This window comes from Rhinopithecus bieti, unplaced genomic scaffold (assembly GCF_001698545.2).
Source record: "Rhinopithecus bieti isolate Rb0 unplaced genomic scaffold, ASM169854v2 scaffold_9656, whole genome shotgun sequence".
NCBI lineage: Eukaryota > Metazoa > Chordata > Mammalia > Primates > Cercopithecidae > Rhinopithecus > Rhinopithecus bieti.
Window position 1 is genome coordinate 776,284 of NW_016806205.1, and position 8,349 is coordinate 784,632.

Below are 8,349 nucleotides of genomic sequence, written 5' to 3' on the forward strand. Positions count from 1 at the left end.
TATATTATAAATATATAGAGTGATGTATTATATATTTTAATATATATCATATAGAGATATTGTCATGTTTTTTATTTATATATTTTACATATATATGATTTATTATTAGAAATTGGCTCACACAATTGTGAAGATGTTCCATCATCTGCAGTCTGTGAGCTGGAGACCCAAGAGAGCTGGTGGTGTAGCTCTAGTCTGAATCCAAAGGACTGAGAATTAGGAGAGCTAATGGCGAAGGTTGCAGCTTGAGGCAGGAGAAGACTAATGTCCCAGCAGGAGCAACCAGGTCAAGAGAGCAAATTGCCCCTTCCTCCATCTTTTTGTTCTATTCAGGGCCTCAACAAACTGGATTATGCCCACCTACATTGGGGAGGGCAACCTGCTTTACTCTGTCCACCAATTCAAATGCTGATCTCATCCACAAACATACCCAGAAATAATGTTTTACCAGCTATCTGGGCATCCTGTGGCCCTGTCAAGTTGACACATAAAACCTATCATTACAGGAACCTATTAGTCCTCCTACCAGTTAAATCCTATGTATACAAATTTAATTTCCACTACCCTAACCATATCCTCCACTTAAGTGGGTCTCCTTGCTTTTTCTGGAACAAACCTGCCCTTCTTCCTCTGGCCTTTGTTCCTGCTGCCTGCCATACTTTGGAAGTTTGTCTCTCCTCCATCACTTACCTCTGTCCTATACTTCCAACTCTGCTCACATTTTCTCTCTCCCAGCTGCCTCTAAAAACATCAACCTATGATGGTTCTATCTCAAGGGATTATCTTTTGTACTTTCAGGAAGTGCCACATAGTACAACATGTCCTCTAATTTCCTCTTAATTGTAAATTATTTCTGCTTAATTATAAATTATAACACAGCAAAGACTAGCTCTTGTGCTTTCTTTGCATAGTGACAAAAAGCCCAGTTTTTTAAAGGGGGAGAGAATATGAGTAAGTAATTCATGGATGAAAAACAAATAAGTAATTGACAGAGAAAAGGTGCTTGACTTCACTTGTGCTCAAAGAAATACAAATCAGAACAAAAATGGAATACCACCTTATACCCCTCTAACTGGAAAATACTTGAAAGCAGATAATAGTACCAAGTGCTGGCAAGTATGTACACTGGATCTACTATTCTAGCAATCTTAGCAAAATTTTGGCAGCACACCTTAGAACTCAGCAGTACCATTTCAGAGTATATATGCCAGAAAATTCTTAAGGATTTCCATAAGAGGAAATCCATGAGGATATATAGCATTGTTTATAGTACAAAGGAATTGGAGGCAACTCTAATATCTACCTCTAGGAGAATGGGAAAAAAATATGGTGTGTGGGAGTATGGTTGTGTTTGCGAGATGAAGTTCTATCTAGCAGTTAGAAGTAATGAATTAGATTTACATAAAGCAAAAAGGATAGATATTTTTAAAATACTAGTATAGTTTTTTTTAAAAGAAAAAAGACTGAAATCTTCAGTAATACCATGCATGTATATTTCTATAAAGCTTGTCTGATAAAGACCACCAGGAACAAAACCATAGTATGATACAATAAAGCCAAGTTTATTAACATGATGCAACAAGGGACATTATTCACCAGAGAAAATCTGAGTGTCCCACCAAACACAGGAAAAGACAAGGTTACTATAGGATATTGGGGAAGGGCAGAGGTTAAGTGGAGTTTAAATGAAGTGATATTTTGATAGGCTGTAATTAAAGCAAGACAATATTTAACATCAGGCTTGAGCTAAGAAGCAAATGCAGGGCCCTGTTTCCTTGAAAACTATTACATTAAGATAAATGGAATGCTGCGTCCAAAACTCTCTTATTTGAAGTTGTGCACCTGGATGCTTTTCTGTGTCAAAATAACTCAGACCCTCCAGGCAAAAATGGAATGTTTCAGTCTTACTGATAAGATTTCAAACAGCACTGGGTGAGGTGGCTCACACCTGTAATCCCAGCACTTTGGGAGGTTGAGGCGGGTGGATCACCTGAGGTCAGGAGTTTGAGACTAGCCTAGCAAACATGGTGAAACCCTGTCTCTACTAAAAATACAAAAATTAGCTGGGTATGGTGGTGGGCGACTGTAGTCCCAGGTACTTGGGAGGCTGAACCCGGGAGGTGGAGGTTGCAGTGAGCGAAGATCATGCCACTGCACTCCAGCCTGGGCGATACAGCAAGACTCCGTCAAAACAAACAAACAAACAAATAAACAAAAAAACAGCTATTTTAAAACAAAATTTTTTTCTTAATAATAAGTGAGTAGACAGGAAGCAATTATCAAACATACACACATGCACACACACAAAGTTGAGGCAAAAGAAGTCCCCCATGCTAAGTGTATTAGTCCATTTTCATGCTGCTGATAAAGACATATCCGAGACTAGAAAGAAAAAGAGATTTAATGGACTTACAATTCCGCATGGCTGGGGAGGCCTCACAATCACTGCAGAAGGCAAGGAGGAGCAAGTCACAGGTTACATGGATGGCAGCAGGCAAAGAGAGAGCTTGTGCAGAGAAACTCCCATTTTTAAAACCATCAGATCTCCTGAGACTCACTCACTATCATAAAAACAGCATGAAAAAACCCACCCCATGATTCAATCACCTCCAACCAGGTTCCTCTCATGATATGTGGGAATTGTGGGAGATACAATTCAAGATGAGATTTGGATGGGGACACAGCCAAACCGTATCACTAAGGTTTAGACAGGCTCAAAATAATAATAACTAGGACTTATACAGCATTTGCTGTGTACCATATACTGCTCTAATTGTTGTACCTCTATTAGCTCACTTAATCTTCATAATAGCCCCATGAGGTAATTATTATTTTTATCATCCTCATCATTTTTCCGATGAGGAAAATGAGGCATCTATTTCCCTAGGCACTGTGACTGCAAAGATTTCCCATGTCCGGATATTGGAAAGGGCTCACCACACTCCACAGAGCATACTCATACACACGTGGGGCTTTTATGTAAAGGCCATGGAAACGATGCAGCAAGAGAAAAAGAGCACAGGCAAGCAGTGTGAGTCTGACAATCATCCCATGAGCAAGCTCTCCAAGGTGGTTACACAAGGATCCGATCTGACTCTATCTCAGGGATTGAACCACCAAGATCTGTGCAAGGAATCTAGGCTTTGGGAGAGCTCAAAGCTATAAAATCAACAGTGGGCTTCATATACCCCTCTCTCCACATATCAAAGGCACGCTGCCTAACCAATTAGATCACTAGAAAACCTTTAGTGAAGAAATTGACTCTTGGAGTCGCCAGAGTTTAGCACTTTAAACACCGCATTATTCTCACTGCCCTTATCTTGGCCAAGAGTCAGAATTCAGACATCCAGGGGTCCCCAGAGATAAAGGGTGAGCTTTTCCCTGCTTCTTTTCATGACTCTGTGGGTTTCTCCAGTTTTCTCCTATATCCCAAAGAAGTGCCTGTTAGGTGGGCTACTGTGTCTAAATGGTCCCAGTCAGAGTAAGTGTGGGAGTGTGTGTGGGTGTATGTATGTGTTTGTGAATGTGGGTGTGTGTGGGTGTGGGTGTGTGTGACTGTGTGTGTGAGTGTGGGTGTGTGTGAGTGTGTGGGTGTGTGTGAATGTACCCTATGATGGATGGCATCCTTTCCAGGGTCAGTTCTCACCTATGTCCTTCACTGCTGGGATATTCTCAGGTTACCTGAGACTCTGAACTGGAATAATTGAGTAAGTAATTATCTTGTTTTAATTAATCTTTCTTAAATGTGTGTACAGCTCACACTTATTTCAGTGTTTAATATTATAGGTGTCTTGGTCATTATTTTGAAGTTTGGTGATGTTTTTATGACCAGAAATATGCCATGGGAACTTAGCTCTTGTTTATACTAATTAGCCTATGGTAAAATTGGTTAATAGCAAGAGAAGACTTATTATATATATGAAAGTTCTTCCTCTACCAGGTCTTTCCTCACTGCCCAGGTCTGACCTCAACAATTAATCACCAGAAATACAGTGCAGCATAGGCTGGTTAAAAGAGATGTATCATGATAAGATCTGCAGAGAAAGAAGGAAGAAGCCACTCAGCAGAAGTTCTATATTTTAAATATTAAATAGTTAAAGAAGGAAAACAATATCTCTATAAGAAGTAATTTTTTCACCCTGTGGGCACAAGTGTTTATTTCAACAAGTAATTTCCTCTGATTCACTGAAGCCATCCCAAGTGTAATTTGCTCAAAATTTATTACAATATCACCTTCCATTTTACTTTTATTTGTGGCCCCCCAAAACTCAGCACAACCTATAAGCTGTCCTCTGGTCTTAAAAATGCCCAGCTCTAATTTCGTTGTCAAACTACATTAATTTGCTTTTGCTAACTAAAACGTGGTGAATTAAAATAATCATTTATTAGCTCCTGAATCATTTATTAGATTCTATAGGTTGCCAATTTGAGCTCGTTCTTCTGGTCTGGTGGTTCTTCTGGTCTTAGCTGCACTAATTCATGCTCTATAGTCAGCTGCTGGATTGACTGGGGGCTGGCTGGTGTAGAACAGTCTCAGGACAGTCTCAGATGGGACAGCTTGTTTCTAATCACATGGTCTGTCATGCTGAAAATGGGTATGCTGGGTGTGGAGACTGCACAAGGTTCTAAGAGGAGAGAAAGCAGAAGTGAGCCAGGCTCTTAAGGCATAGGCTCAGAATTCACACGTCATTACGTCTACACATTCTATTGGCCAAAGTAAGTAACAAGACCAGCCTAGATTAAAGGAGTAGGGAAATAAAACCCACTTCTTAATAGGGGGACAGCAAAGCCACACTGCAAAAGGAATGGATCCAGAGGCAGTGGAAGGATTCTGGCCATTTTTGCAATCTATCAAACAGAATTGTCACATAAAACACTCAGTTAATGAATACTTTTTTTGTCTGTTTGTTTTTGAGACGGAGTCTCACTGTCACTCAGGCTTGAGTACAGTGGCATGATCTCAGCTCACTGCAATCTCTGCCTCCTGGGTTCAAACAATTCTCCTGTGCCAGCCTCCCGAGTAGCTGGGATTACAGGCATGTGCCACCACACCCAGTTAAATTTTCGTTTTTTTAGTAGAAATGGCATTTCACCATGTTGCCCAGGTTGGTCTCAAACTCCTGACCTCAGGTGATCTGCTCACCTCGGCCTTCGAAAGTGCTGGGATTACAGGCATGAGCCACCATGACCAGCCTGAATAATTTTTTAGTATAGATACGCTCCATGCCATAATTGGGACTTGCCTGTATGAAAAAATATTCATTTTTATCCAAAATTCAAATTCAACTTGACATCTTGTATTTTTGTTTGCTAAATCTGCCAACCCCACACACAGACTATGTCAAAAATAAGCAAAACCTTTCTTTAAAAGAGAGGGAACTTGGAACTAGAAATTACTTTTAAATTACACAATTACAGCCAGGTGCAGTGGCTCCTGCCTGTAATCTCAGCACTTTGGGAAGCTGAGGCAGGTGGATCATCTGAGGTCGGGAGTTTGAGGCCAGCCTGCCCAACATGGTGAAACCCCGTGTCTACTTAAAAAACAAAGAAACAAACAGATTAGCTGGGTGTGGTAACATGCGCCTGTAATCTCAGCTATTTCGGAGGATGAGACAAAAGAATTGCTTGAACCCGGGAGGCAGAGGTTGCAGTAAGCTGAGATCACGCCACTGCACTCCATCCTGGGTGACATAGTGAGACTCTGTCTCAAAAATAAATAAATAAATAAATAAAAAACAAAAAGCGCCGGGTATGGTGGCTCACACCTGTAATCCCAGCACTTTGGGACGCTGAGGTGGGTGGATCACTTGAGATCAGGAGTTTGAGACCAGCCTGACCCACATAGCGAAACCCCTGTCTCTACTAAAATACAAAAAATTAGCCAGGCACGGTGGTACATGCCTGCAGTCTCAGCTACTCGGGAGGCTGAGGCAGGAGAATCACTTGAACCAGGAGGCAGAGGTTGCAGTGAGCCGAGATTGTGCCACTGCAATCCAGCCTGGGCAACACAGTGAGATTCCATCTAAAAACAAAACAGAAATTAAAAAAAGAAAAATAAAATAAATTGCACAACTTCACCAATTGTAGTATTAGAATGGGCCGAAAGCTCTAAGTATACCCAAAGGAAAGGAGCAACTTGGTCCCCTCTTAACATAATATATAATAAGCTTGTCGTATGAGGCTCAGACAGCTTTGAATGCAGCCCAACACAAATTTGTAAACTTTCTTAAAACATTATGAGTTTTTTTGTATTTTTTTTTTTTTTTTTTAGCTCATCAGCTACCATTAATGTTAGTGTATTTTATGTGTGGCAGAAGACAATTCTTCCAATGTCACCCAGGGAAGCCAAAAGATTGAACACTCTTGATATATAACCATCTATTTTATTTCAGTTGTATTAGATTAAAAATTGCTACACAGAAAACCAGTAAGAGAAGAATCTGTACTTTTAGTAATTTGGACCTGTTCTATATTTACAATAATGCCTTTACCCTCCTACGAGGAATTTTTTTAAATCCTTAGGAGGTGTTAATTAATCATTATGCTCTTCTGGAATTTATTAGAACTAATCAGACCAAAGATACTTGAAATTGATATTTTAAGTATCTTACCCGTACACTGTAGTAAAATCTGATGTTTTTCTCTATGGGCTTTTATGATGGACTGTATTTTTCCTACTATAACTTTTGTGACTAGAAGTGACAGTGCAAAGGTCAAATAAATGTGCATCATTAAGCAGTGCAACCTGACATTTCTAGATAATAACTCCCTCAGATGAGGAAAGGGAGTGATACCTGAAAGGTCACAGACCCCTTACTGTCCCTTTGCACCTCTAGTCATCTCTGCCCACTGCACACAATGATTCTGCTATAAATTTATGAGAATCCTCTCTGCTGGGAATCCTAAGTAATACAGAATTCAGCATACAGTGTATGCTAAGAGTTATTAACTGGGCTCATGATACAGCTTCTTGCATCCAGCTTTGAATAAATCAAGCTCTGTTGTTTACATCAGAATATGAGACTTGCAAGGGAATTTAAAGATTCCTACTCCAAGTCCTATTTTACAAAACATTAAATAAGAACCTCTGTCCAGGGCTATGCCAGAGTAAAGCAGAGTTCAAGGTCAAAAGATAACACATGCTTTTCTAATGTGAAGCCCATGGACTGGCTTGATAAAAGTAGCATCCGCCTAAAGAAGGCCTTTTTCAAACAAACAAGTACATCTGCCAAGATCTTATGGGATCAAATGATGATCAAGTCTGCCATGTTAGGACCATATTTATATTCCAAATCTGAGAGAAAAAATTCAGATTTAGCATATCCTTCAGAAAAGGACTAACCACAGATTTCATTAAAATAGAAATATGTGTGGTCGGGCATGGTGGCTTATGCCTGTAATCCCAGCACTTTAGAAGGCTAAGGCAGGCAGATCGCTTGAGGCCAGGAGTTTGAGACCTTGTCTCTACAAAAAATAAAGAAACAAAATATGTGGAAGATAAATATTGTTTGAATTTCAACGTCACATTTGTAAAAGTGAATAGATTTAGTTATGAAACAAAAGGGTTCTTTCATACGTTCATCTCCCTATACTAACAATGTTCCTCACCCATCCTTTCTTAATCCATGCCACTGACAATGCCGATTTCTTTGCTGAAAGGCTCTTCCACGTTCTCTATATTATAAAGCTCCGTAAAAACCTTTAAATCCCAGATGAAATGTCAAACCATCCGTGAAGCTCTCCAAGATCTTCCCACTGCCCTGACCACTCTCCACATTGAATAGAAAATCTTCCCATTCTAAGCTTCAATATTTTCTTTCTTTCTTTTTTTTTTTTTTTTTTTTAATTTGAGACAGAGTCTAGCTCTGTTGCCCAGGCTGGAGTGCAGTGGCACATGTCCGCTCACTGCAAGCTCCACCTCCCGGGTTCACACCATTCTCTGGCCTCAGTCACTTGCGTAGCTGGGACTACAGGCACCCACCACCATGCCCGGCTAATTTTTTGTATTTTTTTAGTAGAGATGGGGTTTCACTATGTTAGCCAGGATGGTCTTGATCTCCTGACCTCGTGATCTGCCCGCCTTGGACTCCCAAAGTGCTGGGATTACTAAACTAACTTCTATGTTTTTATATATGCTCTAGCAGATACTTAATTCATTCATTCTTTCAGTGTCTATTTAGGGGATGCCTTCTAAATGCCAAGGTATCTTCTAGGCTCTGGGGAGAAAGCAGTGAACAAACAGGCAAAAATCCCAGATTTCTTAGAACTGACTTTCTAATGGGTGAGGGAGGACAAGAAAAAAACAAAATAACAAAATAACACTGCTTTTTTTTTTTTTTTTTTTTTTTT